The sequence below is a fragment of the Pelodiscus sinensis genome, unplaced genomic scaffold, assembly GCF_049634645.1.
Source record: "Pelodiscus sinensis isolate JC-2024 unplaced genomic scaffold, ASM4963464v1 ctg74, whole genome shotgun sequence".
NCBI lineage: Eukaryota > Metazoa > Chordata > Testudines > Trionychidae > Pelodiscus > Pelodiscus sinensis.
In genome coordinates, this window is record NW_027465947.1 from 421,595 (window position 1) to 439,649 (window position 18,055).

General features: G+C 50.8%; 1 protein-coding gene across 1 annotated transcript in view; it reads left to right on the forward strand.

The window, feature by feature from the left end:
* LOC102455999 (receptor-type tyrosine-protein phosphatase F-like) overlaps window positions 1–18,055 on the forward strand; it is a gene marked incomplete at its 3' end in the record, with an annotated part of 547,172 nt that overhangs the window by 339,209 nt on the left and 189,908 nt on the right. The gene's annotated exons all lie outside the window — the stretch shown is intronic.

Below are 18,055 nucleotides of genomic sequence, written 5' to 3' on the forward strand. Positions count from 1 at the left end.
TGGCTGTGGGTGCTCTGCTTATCAGCTCGGCGCACGGGGCACTGATTGCAGTCTGTAGGACGCAGCCTTCACCGTGGCATTTGGGACAGTCCCCTCGGTTGAGGTTCAGTCTTCTCCGGGTCCTGTTGCTCGAAGTGTAGGTGGGGGAGTGAGAAACGCCAAGCATGGGCCCCGTGTTTGGTTTTTGTGCCCTCCCTTGGAGAACACGAGTCCAGGCATATCTGGTGGGCACTGCTGAGTCCCTAAGCAACGCTGAGCCGTTCCCTGCTGTGGCCCCACGCGGGCGAGTCAGCGAATTGTCTCCTCGCTGGACAGTGGCCGCTGACATGTTCGGCACAACCCACCCAGCCAGATTGCATGAACACTCCCTGAGTCACGCAGCCACGTCCCCCTGCCCCCGCCCCGCACCGCACCGCAGGGACACTGCACCTCATTTCTGTACGGACTGACGGCAAAGGACACGACAGTGCTGTTAAGTGTGAGGCTAGAGTCACGGTTGTTACCAAAAGAAGATGATGTTACCTCCTTTCTCCGCTGGTGTCTGGATGCTTCCCACCCCCGGCATGTTAGTGAAAACCCTCTGGGCCAGCTGATGGACCATAAGCTGGCCCCTGGGACGCCCAGGACATGTTTCCCATGCATTGTCCCAGTTCTGCGTGAGGCACACATGAGGGCTGTGGGGCTGGTGGTACAGCGCCTCGCAGAGCCATTGGCTGGAGTGAAGCAAGGAGGTTCACCCCAGAGAGAGAACGCTTGGGAAAGTCTGGAGGGCGCGTCGGGTCCGATGGAACGTCTCTCGCAGCCCCCGGTGTGTGGGTGTGTGCACATGCACAGTCGTGAGCTTACATGTTCTGGCAGGGGAGCCAGGCCCCACCCTGGGGCTGTGGGGGAGATGAGCTCCCTTCCTCCACACCCAGGACTCGGCTCATCACAACAGTTTCTCTTTTCCCTCCTCTCAGGGTTTTACAGACAAGGACGTAACTTCCAGCCAGACCGTGGCCATGGGCACCGTTCCATGTGGCACCTGATGCAGCAGCACGGGGGCTGTGAGCTTCTCCTGCGTCGGGGCCGTGAGCAGGCCCTGCCAGCGGGGGCACAAGGGGTCCTAGGCTGGGCCAGCTGGTCCTGCATGCGTGCTGCAGCACTTGCCTGTCAGCGCCTCTTCTTTGCCCCAGGCTCCTCTTTCCCATGGTTTTTCCCGGACAGGAATTCTACCCAGCTGATTGGCAATGACACGTTTTCCATGAAGAGAATGGACTAGGATGGTGAAATCCACGGGGCTTTTCCCACTGCTCCCGGCTTTGTACTAATTCTTGCAGTTGCTGTCAGAGGGAAACTGAAGGGTGCCGACCTGCTGTCTTTTAGGAGTGTGACCAGCTCCGAGACCCCAGGTGGGGGGTAGCGCTCTGCCGATCACAGCCCTACAGGCTGCTAAGGACACAACACCCAGGTGTTACAGTACAGGCCCTGTGCGCTCTCCCCCCTTTGATCTTGGGAACACAGGCCTTAGCATTGAAGCTGGAAATTCAGAAGCACTCGGGGTGTAGCTGACTTCTCTGTTTTCCTCCCTGCTGATTCTGATTTAGGTTTCTGTTGGGTTTTGTGCATCCTGGCACACTGTCTCTTCTGATGGGCAACTTCCTCTACTCAGTCCGTTGAGACAGGTATCATCAAGAGCTCCAACACACGGGCATATTCTGTGATTCGAGTCCCTGCCGCATCCTTCATCTGCTGCTTGCTCCGCCCAACGCGTTTTCTGCGTAATTCCCAGTCCTGTGTGTGAGCAGAGCTGCATCAACTTAGTGTAATTGAAAATTATTTTCCCCTGTTGATGGTGGGTGAGGTAGACGTGCAAACACCTCTCCTCTTTTTCTCCAGGGCAGCGGATAAGCTGAATTATGTATGAGTCATATTGAACATTTCTGTCTTTTTCAATTATGACCTGATGCTGCCTACAAGTACACTCTTCCGTGCCTAGCAGGAGGGTGAAAGCAAAGCAAAGAGGGGAGGGCTTGAATCAATACATTGACACCCGTTCCCAGGGAAACCTTCCGGGACAGTTCGTTGGCACTCCATCTAACAGATTAATAACTGGGTAAGTCTACACTTTCGAGAGAGGAATGCAAATGCAGCCGAGCGAAATTGCAAATGAAGCGCGGATTTTAATTTCCTGCACTTCATTTGCATAATTGAGTCCGGCCGATATTTCGAAATACCCAATTTCGAAATAAAAAACACTGTGTAGACGCAGTTATTTTGGAACAAACCCTTCCTTCGAAATAACCCTGACTCCTTATAAAATGAGCTCCCCCAGGATGCTGAGCCGGGCAGCCCTGTGCAAGGTGGGGGGATGCTCTCAGCCCCTGGGAAGGACAGGGCCAGAGGTGGAAGGGCGGGGCTGGGACTAGCCTCCCCCAGGCAGCCTCTCAGCACTGTGCAGGCTCCGGAAGCAATTTAAAAGGGCCTGGAGCTCCAGCTGCTGCCTTTGCCACTGCAGTGGATGGGAGCCCTGGGCCTGTGGAAATGGCTGGGCTCAGGACAGCTGTCCCCCGCCGGCAGGCCTGCTGGTAAAGTCATGTCTGCAACTTCTGTTTCCAGCATTCGCTTGTACAGTTCCCTCCTGGGCGTGTGCTGCGCCCCTTGCATTCACCGCGACTGCTGCATAACGTAGCGCCTGGCCGCAGACGCCTTACGCCAGAGACCTCCGGGTTAGCTACACTTGGCGGAATGTTGCTGCCAGGTGTCTGGGACGTTGTGACCCTAGGATCTCGTCCAACTCGCGTGTATGCTGTCTTGGGGGGGAGGGGCACCTCCATCGGATTGTGGCTCACTGGTTACTTTATTTCTCACCATCCGCTGGCTCTGTCCCAGTTCCTGGAGTTCCCCAGTTTGAAACACTGCAGATGATAAACATTTGACAGTTACAAATGATTTCTGCAGAGCACTGGCTCTCGAAAGGCCTGAAGAATGTGTGCAGCAGGTTCCCCATTGCAATGGTAAACAAAAGCACACTGTGTTTCAGCCTTATTTGTACGGGGCTCGTTCCAAAGGGATCCGTAGGAACATCCTCCTTTGCCGCATGTTGGTCTCATTTTCTTTTACAGCTTCTTGCCAAGAAACAAAGTGTCAGTAGCAGGTAAAGGCGGAGTGATTCTGCAGGAGAGTGTAGGGGGCTAGCTGCAGGAAGTCTGAATGCAGAGTTGAATGCTGCCGCCCCAAAGGTATCCTGCGGCTCATCTAAGGAGAGATGTTCTCTTCCTGAGATTAGATGCGTCCTTGCAACTTCCTGGCCAATACACAAGTGGGCTCAAAGGGTCTCATCGTATATGGCTGGGGCATGGGGACTGCCATAGCACCCACAGGAGGACTGTGATATGAGCTCACATCCCACTGTTCTTTTTCACGTAGGTTGGTCTCGCTGCATAGACGGCCGATGAGCTGTTGGGTTAAATGCCCTCTGTAAACATGGCGTTCCTGAGCTTTGCTTCAGTGGGCAACTGCCCAACAGCACTGTGTGTGGACGGCCCCGGGCATTCTGAAGGGTGGTTTGCCTTAGCGGTGGGTGCCACGAAGCCATTCGCTGTGGCTGCCCTGTGTGTGATGCCCTGCCCTGCCCTGCCCTGCACTGTTCAGACCAAGCTCATAGTGGCAGGGTGCCTGTTCTGCTCATCGGGGAAGAGTGCCCCCATGGCTTAGCTGTGCACACCCTTCTGTCGCTCTGCAGGCAGACTTAGGAGCAGCGTGGACTGGCTCAAAGTCATCTTCAGTGCTTAGCTGCTAAGGCGGTGGCTGTGAAATGAGCCCTTGGCATGGGGGGAAGTGGGAGGTTTCTTTAGGTCTGGATGCCCTAAGAATCCTAAGGGTAGAGATGAGCATTAAGGACTTAAATAGGGCCAACAGAATTCATAACTCACCTTGCATTGCCTGGGGGATAGCAGTTGTCCCAGGCATTGCATTCTGGGTGCTGTAATGCCTCGGCACGCTAGGGTATCTTAAATGTCTCTGGGGCCACTGTTCTCTCTTTGATCCTGTCAAGGCATTTTCCCTCCTCCTGGCATGATAAATGCAGACGCGGGGGCCCGCAAAAATACCCCAAACCCTTATCTTTCCAGGCTTTGGTAGAAAACTTCCCCCCAAAATCTTAAAAACCTAGATTTTGAGGATAAAAATCCATTGCCACCACCCAAGTCATAATGAGAAAACCAGGGAAAGACCACTTGGGAAATCTCAGCCCTAAAGTAAAAACCAGGACACACAAATTAACCAATCCCAGGTTAATAAAAAGAAAAGAGAAAGAACTTTTATCATCACCACAATATTCCTGTTGCCAGCAGAATGACTAGATGGAAAAGTCACCAATTAATATACTCATCGGGGGACCCCACCATGGGCCAGGAGCTTAATTACAAAGGGGAGCAAAAAAATATTTTTTGAAATGCACAGACATCCGATCCCATTTCCCAAACCATGAAACAACAAAACCGAACGGATTGATCTCCACGTTCCCCTACTTCCAGATAGTGAAGAGGGAGACATGTCTGTGCTCAGCAGCTGGAGAGAAACTGCCCCGGGACAAAGGAGGGAAAAACCTAAACATTCCTTTGTCCCAGTTTGAAATCCCTCTCTGCATTTTTATTGGCTGACCCTGAGGCTCAGGGAGAGGCTTACCTCTTCTGCTTCGCCCTTGCCTTTCCCGTCGTAGCAGGCTCCCTCGGGCCACTCTGCATCTTCCTTCTCCTGGGTTGTAAACTGAACAACCTTGAGTTCTCGGGAATAAAAAGGCTTTACAGAGTTGACGTGATAGACCTTAGGCTTAAGGTCAGGGTTAGGGAACGCTATGAGGTAATTAATGGCCCCTAGACGTTCCTGGACCGACCGTGAATGGCCCATTCCAGGATGCTTTCACCTTATTTGCCTGGAGCGCCTTCAGCACCATGACTTGCTCCCCTACTTTGAAGGACCGTTCTCTGGCATGGTTCTCATACCAGGCCTTTTGCTCTTGCTGAGCATCCTGGACAATGGCTAGAGAGCCTCTAATGGTATTTTGGAGGTTGTGCACAAAATCCAAACTGTTGGTTCCCAGGGAAGGGTTAGTCCCCTCCCATTGTTGCCTTACTAGCTGTAAGGGACCCTTAACTGCGCGCCCAAACATTAGTTCAAAAGGTGAGAATCCCAAACTAGGTTGTGGGACATCTCTATAGGCAAACAGTAATTGTTGCAAAGCCAGGTCCCAGTCGTTGGAGCGTTCGTTTGCGAGCCATGATATGCAGATTTGCAAAGTCCCGTTAAATCTTTCCACCAGGCCATTGGTTTGGTGGTGGTAGGGGGTAGCAACCAAGTGCTCTACCCCATGAGCTTCCCAGAGGCGTTTCATTGCCTCTGCCAGGAAATTGGTCCCTGAGTCCGTGAGGATCTCTGAAGGCCAGCCTACCCTGGCAAAGATATCTGTTAATGCCTAGGACACGTTCCTGGCCGAAGTGCTTCCTATAGCCATTGCTTCAGGCCATCGGGTGGCAAAATCTATGAGGGTCAATATGAACCGTTTCCCTCTGGGGGTGGTCTTAGGGAATGGACCCATAATATCCACAGCTACATGCTGGAACGGGACCTCTATGATGGGGAGGGGCTGACCTCGTCTCGGGGCTTCCCCACCTGTTGGCACACTGTACAAATACGGACATAGCCAGTAACCTCCTGGCCCATCCTCTCCCAGTAGAATGACCTTCTCAACCGGTCCTTGGTTCAGCTCACCCCAGCATGGCCACTAGGGTGATCGTGGGCTAAGCTTAAGAGCTTTTCCTGGTACTTAGTAGGAACCACCAGCTGTCTCTGAGGATGCCAGTCCTCCTGGTGTCCCCTAGAAAGGGACTCTCGGTATAACAGTCCTCTTTCTATCACAAACCTGGTTTGTTGGTAGAGCTGAGAGGCGGTGGTTCACTTCTGGCCGCTGTCCAAGCGCCTTGGAGGTTCTCATCTGCTTCTTGTTCTGCCTGGAACTGCTCCCTCGAAGCTGGAGACGTCACATCAGGTCCAACAAGAAGCATTACAGGGGAGGGGGGTACCTCTACAGGCGGGGATCACTTCCTTCCGGGGTATGGGTTTGCATTGCAGGCTCCTGCGGGGCCTCCTGTGCAGATTCAGCTGTTGCTGTTGACTCCATGGCGCCCTCTGTGGCCGGTTCCGATCCTGGTACTGGTTGCCCCATCCATTCTGGCTCTTGGGTCGGCCTCACCTGGGACTCAGGAACTAGATCAAGGGCTGCAATTGTAGCTACTGTTCTGGGGTCGGGTGCTGTCACTGCAGGAGTCGGGGTATCTGGGTGCACAGCCTGACCCCTGGTAGGCTCAGGAGAGGTTTTAGGTGTGGATGCCTGGGTAACCTTGCTACTCCTGACCACTCCCACCCTCGTAGCCTGTTTTACATGGTTGGCCAAATCTCCCCCAACCAGCATAGGAATGGGGTAGTCATCATACACTGTGAAAGTCCAAGTCCCTGACCAGCACTTGTACTGAACTGGTAACGTGGCAGTAGGCAGGTCGAAGGGGTCGGCCTTGAAGGGGTGAACGGTGACTAGAGTCTCCGGGTCAATGGCTTTGGGGTCCACTAGAGATTGGTGGATCACTGACACCTGTGCTCCGGTGTCCCTCCATGCAACAACCTCCCGTCCCCCACACACTCAGTCTCCCTCCACTCTGGGGGGATGTGTGAGGCCTCTGGGCTTGAGGCTTCTTGTGCTGACCCCAGGGTGATGAGCTGCAGCCTGTTGGTGCTCTTGGGACAGTCGGCCTTGACATGCCCCATTTCATTCCATTTAAAGCATCGTATCACGGGTGTATCACTGGAGCGGGGAGGGTTCCCGGTGGATGGAGTGGAGGGACGAGGGAAAGTCTGGGGTCTCCCTGGAGGTGTATAGGGCCCTTCTCTGCGAGGTGGGGGCCAGGAGGATCCCCGGTTGTAGGAGGTCCCCCTCAGACTGCTCTCCGGGCTGCTTTTCCTCCTAGCTCCATTCATCAGGCCCCGAGCACTCCTGCCTCTCTTATGTTTTTTGGTTTTCCGTCCTGGATGTACCCTCTGATCTCTCCCGGAACACCCTCGGGGAACTGTTCCATCTGCATCAGGAGAGAGATTTCTTCTCAGGTGTGGGCCTTCTCTCCAGAGAGCCATGTTTCCCAGCTTTTGAGTACACGACTGGCATGTTCGGGGAATGGTGTGGTTGGGGTCCATTTGGAGGCCCTGAAGCGACACCAGGCCTGTTCGAGAGTGAGCCCCATCCTGAGTCTGGCCTCTTGCTGAAACAATTCATAATCGTTTACCGAGTTCCCTGGCAGGTCAGCTGCCACCCCCAGTAAGGGACCAGTGACTTGTGATCTTAACTCCCATCATGTACTGACTAGGAGGAATGTTGTACCCCTGCAGGCCCTCTCACAGTAGACAAAGACGTCCTCGACATTATCCCCTACTTGGTACATGGGGAGCCTCCTGGGGGGTTGAATAGTGATGGGGGCAGGGTTGTTGGGTGGGGTACCTTAAGCGTCCAGTCGCTTAGCTTTCTCCAGTGCAATTTGGACCTCTAGTTCTGCTCGCCTCGTGTCTGCCACTATCTCTGGCAGCTTCACCTCTCGTTGTGAATGCTTGTCCTCGGCCTCTCGTTGTGCGTGCTTGTCTTCAGCCTCGGCTTCTCGTTGTGCGTGCTTGTCTTCAGCCTCGGCTTCTCGTTGTGCGTGTTTGTCTTCAGCCTCGGCTTCTCGTTGTGCGTGCTTGTCTTCAGCCTCGGCCTCTCGTTGTGCGTGTTTGTCTTCAGCCTCGGCCTCTCGTTGTGCGTGCTTGTCTTCAGCCTCGGCCTCTCGTTGTGCGTGCTTGTCTTCAGCCTCGGCCTCTCGTTGTGCGTGCTTGTCTTCAGCCTCGGCCTCTCGTTGTGCGTGCTTGTCTTCAGCCTCGGCCTCTCGTTGTGCACGCTTGTCTTTAGGCTCGGCCTCTCATTGTGCACGCTTGTCTTCAGCCTCGGCCTCTCGTTGTGCACGCTTGTCTTCAGCCTCGGCCTCTCGTTGTGCACGCTTGTCTTCAGCCTCGGCCTCTCGTTGTGCGTGCTTGTCTTCAGCCTCGGCCTCTCGTTGTGCGTGCTTGTCTTTAGGCTCGGCCTCTCGTTGTGCACGCTTGTCTTCAGCCTCGGCCTCTCGTTGTGCGTGCTTGTCTTCAGCCTCGGCCTCTCGTTGTGCACGCTTGTCTTCAGCCTCGGCCTCTCGTTGTGCGTGCTTGTCTTCAGCCTCGGCCTCTCGTTGTGCGTGCTTGTCTTCAGCCTCGGCTTCTCGTTGTGCGTGCTTGTCTTCAGCCTCGGCTTCTCGTTGTGCGTGTTTGTCTTCAGCCTCGGCTTCTCGTTGTGCGTGTTTGTCTTCAGCCTCGGCTTCTCGTTGTGCGTGCTTGTCTTCAGCCTCGGCCTCTCGTTGTGCGTGCTTGTCTTCAGCCTCGGCCTCTCGTTGTGCGTGCTTGTCTTCAGCCTCGGCCTCTCGTTGTGCGTGCTTGTCTTCAGCCTCGGCCTCTCGTTGTGCGTGCTTGTCTTCAGCCTCGGCCTCTCGTTGTGCGTGCTTGTCTTCAGCCTCGGCCTCTCGTTGTGCACGCTTGTCTTCAGCCTCGGCCTCTCGTTGTGCACGCTTGTCTTCAGCCTCGGCCTCTCGTTGTGCGTGCTTGTCTTCAGCCTCGGCCTCTCGTTGTGCCTGCTTGTCTTCAGCCTCGGCTTCTCGTTGTGCGTGTTTGTCTTCAGCCTCGGCCTCTCGTTGTGCGTGCTTGTCTTCAGCCTCGGCCTCTCGTTGTGCGTGCTTGTCTTCAGCCTCGGCCTCTCGTTGTGCGTGCTTGTCTTCAGCCTCGGCCTCTCGTTGTGCGTGTTTGTCTTCAGCCTCGGCCTCTCGTTGTGCGTGTTTGTCTTCAGCCTCGGCTTCTCGTTGTGCCTGCTTGTCTTCAGCCTCGGCTTCTCGTTGTGCGTGTTTGTCTTCAGCCTCGGCCTCTCGTTGTGCGTGTTTGTCTTCAGCCTCGGCCTCTCGTTGTGCGTGCTTGTCTTCAGCCTCGGCCTCTCGTTGTGCGTGCTTGTCTTCAGCCTCGGCTTCTCGTTGTGCGTGCTTGTCTTCAGCCTCGGCCTCTCGTTGTGCGTGCTTGTCTTCAGCCTCGGCCTCTCGTTGTGCGTGCTTGTCTTCAGCCTCGGCCTCTCGTTGTGCGTGCTTGTCTTCAGCCTTGGCTTCTCGTTGTGCGTGTTTGTCTTCAGCCTCGGCTTCTCGTTGTGCGTGTTTGTCTTCAGCCTCGGCCTCTCGTTGTGCGTGCTTGTCTTCAGCCTCGGCCTCTCGTTGTGCCTGCTTGTCTTCAGCCTCGGCTTCTCGTTGTGCGTGCTTGTCTTCAGCCTCGGCCTCTCGTTGTGCACGCTTGTCTTCAGCCTCGGCCTCTCGTTGTGCACGCTTGTCTTCAGCCTCGGCCTCTCGTTGTGCACGCTTGTCTTCAGCCTCGGCCTCTCGTTGTGCACGCTTGTCTTCAGCCTCGGCCTCTCGTTGTGCACGCTTGTCTTCAGCCTCGGCCTCTCGTTGTGCCTGCTTGTCTTCAGCCTCGGCCTCTCGTTGTGCACGCTTGTCTTCAGCCTCGGCCTCTCGTTGTGCCTGCTTGTCTTCAGCCTCGGCTTCTCGTTGTGCGTGCTTGTCTTCAGCCTCGGCCTCTCGTTGTGCACGCTTGTCTTCAGCCTCGGACTCTCGTTGTGCACGCTTGTCTTCAGCCTCAGCCTCTCGTTGTGCGTGCTTGTCTTCAGCCTTGGCTTCTCGTTGTGCGTGCTTGTCTTCAGCCTTGGCTTCTCGTTGTGCGTGTTTGTCTTCAGCCTCGGCCTCTCGTTGTGCGTGTTTGTCTTCAGCCTCGGCCTCTCGTTGTGCACGCTCCATGTGGAAGAGAAACTCCATCTCTTTCTCAGAGGACTGCCTGCCTTTAAAGCATAATCCCTCCTGCCCCCTCAAGCTTACTTCCCCCTGGACTCACAGGGACATGCTCCTGTTTCCCCTCCCCAGAGCTGGACATCTTGCCTTGCTCAGAGGCAGTTTCTACCTCAGGGTGTTGCTTGGGAAGGGCTGGTTTCTCTAGGGCTACTTTGCCTGATCGCAAAAGCATGTACTCGGCTCCTTCCCTTCCCTTCCCTTCCCTTCCCTTCCCTTCCCTTCCCTTCCCTTCCCTATTCTATTCTAGCTATCCAGTTGTCCCAAAAGCTAGAACAAAACAAACTGGTTGGATTGGATGGTCTGTGTCTGGCTTATGGTTAACCTTCTGTCTGCCTCTTCCCAAGGCAGCACAGAAAACAAAACAAAACAAAAACGAGGGAAAAAACTGTTAAAGCTTGCAACTCAAAAGAAAGCCAGTGTCCTTTTAAAATCCTGGGTTCTCAAAATAATCCCACTGCTGCCACCATGTCAAGGCTCCTTCCCCACTCTGAAACAATAAATGCAGAAGTGGGGGCCTGCAAAAGTACCCCAAAGCCTCATCTTTCCAGGCTTTGGTATAAAACTTCCCCCTCGGTAGCTGGAGAGAAACTGCCCCAGGACAAAGGAGGGAAAAACCTCAAAAATCCTTTGTCCCAGTTTGAAATCCCTATCTGCATTTTTATTGGCTGTCTCTACCTGTCTTAGGTAAGGGACATAGTTAACCCCTTAGTCTCTAGGCTGTTGGCTGACCCTCATGGTCATGACAGATCCCTACAAATATCTCAGCACCTCAGAGTCCAGGGGCTGATTTTAAATCCCCTTCCGTGTGTGCGATTAAACGAGAAGTGGAGCATTGCTCAGACATTTATTTAATGAGAGAGACTTTCCTGGCTGCGAGCTAGACACCTGAGCCGTCATTTTCTCAGCCAGAGAACATAAGGCGCATAAGAATGGCCGTAGTGGGACAGATAACCCAGGAGCTACCTCCCTGGAGTGACTGGGGCCAGATGCTTCAGAGGGAATGAAGAAAGCAGAGCAGTTCTTGAGTGTCCCGTCCCCAGGCATCCAAGCCCAGCTTCGGGCAGTCAGAGCCTCGCCCCCATGGGGCTGCATCCCAGACCATTCTGGGTAATGGCCATTGATGGACCTGTGCTCCATGAACATACCTCTTTCTATTTTTAGCCTCAGTACGGTTTTGGCTTTCACTCCTGTTGCCTAATTGTAGATGAATATTATTCATGTGGGTAACATGGGTTATAGGCTTGCCAAGTACGGTGATCCTTATTTACCTTCTCCAAACTAGGGATGTTCAATATCGCTTAATTGAATAGTCAGGTAACCTCACAAATTCTTATCAGAGCCGGCGGCAAGGGGAACCCGTTTAAAAACCAGCTCGCCTCACGGGACCCAGCGCAAGCTGAAAATGAGCCGGGCTGCCTGCCCGCCCAGCTCCTAATACACGTTAAATACAGAGCAGCAGTGGGGATAGGTCCCGGACCTGGCATGAGCCAGGACTGAGCTGGGCTGCTGGCCAGCCTGCTAAAAAATGTCCTTGCAAAGTGGGGGAGGAGAATGCGTGTGGTCTGTAGCATTAACCTACAAGCTTTTGCTTATCGGTTCATCAACTGCCTTATTACATCCCTACTCCAAACCTGTCATGATTTCATTGGCGTCCATCATATCCCTCTTTAGTCAGCTCGTTTCTAAACTGAAAAGTCCCTGTTTTATTCATCTGTCATCATATGGCAGCCAAACCGCTGACCATTTTTGTTGCCCTTCTCTGAACTTTTTCCAATGCCAAGAGATCTTTTTGGAGATGAGGCGACCATACCTGTGCGCAATATCAGGATGTGGGTGTCCCATGGATTTATATAAAAGTAAGAAGATGTTCTCTGTCTTTTTCTTTATCCCTTTTTAAATGATTCACGACATTCTGTTTGCTGTTTGCCTGCCGCTGCGCACTGCGTGGATGTTTTCAGAGAGCCACCCACAATGACTCCAAGATCTCCCTCTTGGGTAGTTGTAGCTGAATTAGTCCCCATCATGTTGTACATACAGTTGGGATTACGTTTTCCAACATGCATTACTTTGCATTTATCAACACTAACATTCATCTGCCATTTTGTTGGCCAGTCACCTAATGTTGTGAGATCTTTTTGAAGCTCTTCACAGTTTGCTTTTGACTTAGTGATCTTGAGCAGTTTGGTATCATCTGCAAATTTTTTTGTTTTCCTTTCTCCAGATAATATATAAATATGTTTAATAGGGTCAGTCCCAGTACAGACCCTCAGTGGATACCACTAGCTACCTCCCTCCATTCTGAAAACTGACCATTTATCTCTACCTTTTGTTTCCTGCTTTTTAACCCATTATCAGTCCATGAGAGGCCCTTCCCAGTTATCCCATGGCAGTTTATTTTGTTTAAGAGCCTTTGGTGAGGGACCTTGCCAAAGGCTTTCTGGAAATCCAAGTACACTATATCCACTGGATCCCCCTTGTCCGCATGCTTGTTGACCACCTCAAAGAACTTTGGTAGATTGGTGAGGCATGATTTCCCTTTACAGAAACCATGTTGACTCTCCCCCAACAAACTATGTTCATCTGTGTGTCTGACCATTCTTTTCTTTTACTAGTGTTTCAACCACTTTGCCCATTACTGAAGTTAGACATAAGGGTCTGTAATTGCCAGGATCACCTCTAGTGCCCTTTTTGAAAATAGGTGTCATATTAGCTATCTTCCACCTACCCAGTTTACCTTTTTTTTCCAGATCATTTATGAATATGTTCAACAGCAGTGGTCCCTGAACAGATCCTCTCTCTCTCCATTGTGAAAAATGACCATGTATTCCTACCTTTGTTTCCTATGCCCTTCGGTGAGGGATCTTGTCATAGACTTTCTGAATGTCCAGTTGCACTGTATTCCCTGGGTCACCCGTGTCCACATATTGGTTGACACCTTCAAAGAATTCTAGTAGATTGGGGGGAGGGGAGGGCAGGATTTCCCTTTACAAAAGGTCATGGCGACTCTTCCCCAACAGTTTGTGTTCATCTGTGTGACCGCTAAGTCTGTTCTTTCATGGAGTTTCAAGCAGTTTGCCTGGTAGTAAAGTTAGGCTTCCTAGCCTTTAACTGTGATTATCGCTCCTGGGGCCTTTTAAAAATAATCAGTGTTATATCAGCGATCCTCCAGTCATCTGGTACAGAAGTTTGTTTAAGCAGTGGGGTACACACCCCCACAGTGAGTCTGCAGTTTCAGAACTCTTGGGTGAATGCCATCTGGTCCTGCTGACTTCTTGCTGTGTTTGGGTTATCGATTTGTTCGGGAACTTCCTCTATTAACAACTCAGTCTGGGACAATTGCTGAGACTTTACACCTAGAACAATTGTGCAGGTGTGGTAATCTTCCTTACATCCTCTGCCGCGAGGGCTGATGCAGACAGTTCGTATATCCTTTCTACAAGGGCCTTGTCCTCCTTAAGTGCTTCTTTATCCCCAGTTGTCGAGTGTGCATGCTGATTCTTTGGCAGTCTTCCTGCTTCTAATGTGCTTTTCTCTTGGCTGTTTGGTTGCCAGTCTCTCTTTCTCCAAACAGGGGAGTCAGCAAATCTGTAGAACTTGTCAGACTCTCATGGCCCCATTTCCATCTCTCGTCTCTGTTTAAATGATTAACTAATGGTATGTGACCATATAATGTATCCATGATGGCCAGCTCCATCAGAAGGCTGCCATATCAGCCAAGTTCATTCCACTAGGTTTATGAAGCAAGAAACGTGTCCTTTGAAACATTTAGAATGGAATCTCACGTAGTTAGCGTACCTTGGAGCCCTTGGGAATTGTACCCGGATATGGAAACCATGCGTCTGAGAAGACCCTGGTTTCTTAAACCTGAGTATATTTCTGATTCAGCAACAATGGTTCTCTTTCTCCCCTCTCAGATCAGATCTCCTGAGGTTGTGCCAGGAGTGGTCCAGAGAGTTATCATACTCTTCCTAACACTTTTGTGGCTTCAGTGCTCTCAAAACACCTGAAAACAGTACCTGCCACAGGAACAACTATAAGGTCTGGACAGAATTCTGACAGGTAGAAGTGAGAAAATTATAAATAGCAAACAGAAGACACGCCTCAATGGCTGTGTCTACATTGGCAAGATTTTGTGCAAAAGCAGCTGCTTTTGCGCCAAATCTTGCCACCTGTCTACACTGGCCACGAGTACTTGCACAAGAACACTGACGTTCTAATGTAGGAAATCAGGGCTTCTTGCACAAATACTCTGATGCTCTCGCTCAGGGATAAGCCCTCTTGCGCAACTGTTCTTGTTCAAGAGGCCAGTGTAGACAGGCAACATGAATTTCTTGCGCAAGAAAGCCCGATGGCTAAAATGGCCATCAGAGCTTTCTTGCACAAGAGAGCATCTACACTGGCACGGATGCTTTTGCACAAAAGCACATCTCTTGCGCAAAGGCACATGCCAGTGTAAACGCTCTCTTGCACAAATACTTTAACGCAAAAACTCTTGTGTTAAAAGTATTTGCGCAAAATCATACCAGTGTAGACGTAGCCAATATGTTTTTCTTGCTACCAGATTCTTGCAGTAGACTCTGACCTAGAATGGGGATACATATTACAAACAAGTACATAACAAATGTGGTTCCGTTCTGAAAAATATCTATGTAAATGTTCACCATCTTACTCAATCAACTTGTTCTTTGTGTGTATTTATAGGTAGACACCCTGACTTTAGTGACAAAAATCATTTTCAGCTATTTTTGAACTTTTATTACCCAGCTTTGCTAGCAGAGATCAAAGAGTGTGACATGGGTTACATATATTTGTACGTCAACGGAATTTTTGACTGTGTTCCACCAATTACATCTAGGAATATCTAGGTGAGATGTGATTCAGATAAGGTATACATTTTATTATGACAGCATGTTCTCATCTATATACATGTCCAATTTTTAAAAATCTTCCTAAACTCTTGGCATCAATATCATCTTTTGGCAGAAAGTCTAGAGACTAACTATCTCGTCTGTAGCCAAAAAGTGTATTCTTTGTGCATTTTCATTAATTGAAATATTCTGCCTTTGTTTCCTTAGCTGTCGTCTTGTGCCTGTGTTCTGGGAAATACAAAGGAGACTAGTACTGTGGCATTGGTATACTGTTCGTTGTTTGCTCTGCTTTTATCAAGTGTCTTCTCTAAAGAAATTAGACCCTAGCTTTTCGATTTCTCCTCCTCCAGAAGTTGTTGGTCCCTCGTAGTTCCTTGTTGTCACGCTTGAACCTTCTTTATTTATGCAAAATACTGTTTGATACCTGCTAACCAAATCTGAACTTGTTATTTCAGATAAGCGCATACTAGGATTTAAATAATGGCAGTAGAAACTTTGCAGTATTCTTCGTCCAATTTCTTATGCATGCCAAGTGGTTTCCTTTTTTGAGGGCTGCTACACATTGAGCAGAGGATCTCAGTTGAACTAGCTACATGAATGTTGAGTTATTGCCAGAGGCTGGGAATGGGCAACAGGGGAGGGATCGCGGGATGATTCCCTGTTCTGGTCACTCCCTCTGGAGCACTGCTGCCTGGCTGGACCTTTCGTCTGATCCAGTCTGGCCGTTCTTTTGTTTGTATTTAGCTTAGTGGTCACGGTCACTAGAGCTCAGGAACTTGACTCACTAGCTCAGATTGTTCCTCCGAGCATACAGTTCCTGCGCTTGTCAGGGCAGAATTCCATCGGCCCCTGACCCCTCTGAAATCCCTCGCAGCCATCTGTACTCTTCACTCCAGGCAAAATCATTGTGTGTCCTCTGGAAATGTTGCCTCTCCACAGCCCATCTCTTCTTCTTCCAGAGAATGAACAAAGCTGCTAAGCAGCGCTGGGCCTCATGCAGCAACTCATGGCAACTGCTGAGAATTTTTGCCATGATGAAAATTGTTTCTGATCCATGTCAGTACCTCGCGTCTCCCCCCATGAACAGTGTCCTTAAGAGTGTCTTGCGAGGGTGTTGGACAAAGCCCAGATCAGTTAGGCTGACTGGTTCGCCGTGTGCTGCAGTTGTATTGAAATGTTACACCGGTTAGTGAGGCTCGATTTTCCTTGGCAGAAGTCATACTAGTTAGACTCTGTCAGCACCGTGACGCTCCTTGGTAGAAGTGGGAGTAGGCTGGCTAGTCTCTGTGGTAATATCTTTTCTCGGACCAAGTTCTGTTAGCAAAAGAGACAAGCTTTTGAACGCCTCAGTGCTGAACAAGAGCTCAGTGCATCTGGAAAGCTTGTCTCTCCCAAGAGAACTCGGTCCAGCAGAAGGTATTACCTCGTCTGCCGCATCTCTCGAATAACCCGGGACTGGTACGGTTACACGACTGCAGACAGAAGTGAGAGACGCGCCCTGGTGGCAGAGTGGAAGACAATGAGCTTGCATGGGTGTCACTGTAGCCTGGTTTGGTGGAGTGTGTCAGGCAGAAACCAGACTGACTCCCTGGTTACAGGTTGAGTTTGGAGGTCTGTCAACCAGACAAAATACGTGTGCACATTTGATCTAGAAGTCCCTTGAAGAAAATACACCACAATGCTGTTTTCAATTGCTTTCTACTTCGAGATGGAGTTAATTCGAGTAGAAAAGAGACCCAGATCTTGTGCAGTTGCATCCATGAATGCTATTGCTATGAAAAGAAGGCAAACTTCCCACCACATTTTAGCTCTGCCAGTGTCCATCAGGCGTTAAAGAACAGCAGCTCCTTACTCACCATCTATTCCAAGCTCAGAAGGCTTTTCTTACTGCTGGATCTTTTTCAAGACATCCCACTCTGAGAGTTTCTATGGAGAAGCGTAGCAACCTATTCCTGACAGCTGTGCTCTTTAGCCCAGTATATTCTGCTGCCTGGTAAAGTCAGTTGAGACGTGTGTAGAACTTGTGAAGTTTGCTAGGCTATAAACCTCACTTGGATCCTTGGAAAGGAAATTGGATCAGATCTCCAGGAAATGTCAGAGGGAGCACCCAGCACCAGACCTAAGGGAAGGCGAATGGGAAGAGACAAGATACCGGACAGGGCTTTCCTATTCCTTAACGCCTGTGGCAGCCATTCGCTCGTAACAGCGTAAATGCATTTGTGCTTAAGTGTCTGAGGCAGGTGTGTTGTCATTTAGGCTGTGTCTAGACTTCATGGCTCCATCGACGGAGCTATGTAGATTAGGGTTGTAGGCAAAGGGAAATGAAGAGGCAATTTAAATAATCGTCGCTTCATTTAAATTTAAATGGCTGCCGCGCTGAGCCGACAAACAGCTGATCAGCTGTTTGTCAGCTCAGCACGCTAGTCTGGACGCTCCCCTGCCGACATCAAAGCCCTTTGTCAACCGCCCTGTTATTCCTCTTGGGATGAGGTTTATCGGTGCAGTCGACAAAGGGCTTTGATGTCAACCGCAGAGCCTCCAGACTAGCGTGCTGAGCCAACAGTGAGCTGATCAGCTGGTTGTCGGCTCAGCGTGGCAGCCATTTAAATTTAAATGAAGCAGCGATTATTTAAATCGCCGCTTAATTTCCCTTTGCCCAGTAAACAAATCTACATGGCTCCATCGATGGAGCCATGTAGTGTAGACATACCCTTATTGATTTATTTCAAAATAACTTGTGTGTGTAACACCCCCCCCCCCCCACACACACACGCACCCGTCACTCGCTGAGAAATGGTAACACTTCACACCACAGCGATCTTCAGCAATGTCCAGTAAGTAAAAACTGAGAGCAAGTTGTTCCGTCGGGACCAGGCCACAGACATGGTTATACCCGCCCAGTGGCAGAGAATTCAGAACAAACACCTACCCAACACCTGTAACCCTATGCCTCTGAGAAGCTGCTTTCTCCACCCTCTCTGGTTAGAGATCCAGCTTTCCTTTGCTCATTTCCCACTAAAAATCACAGCCCCCAAATAAACCGGCCTCACTTGGGGAACCTGTGTCCTAATGAGACACCCAGCAAAACGGTTTCAAGCGTCACCTTGCGCTAATGAACTCAGATAGCTGAAGCAACCACAGCACTTCAAAAGCCAGACCTCCATGCTGGCAGAAGTGTGATAAAGGAATTTCTCATTCATATATCACCTACCATACGTGCGGAGGAGG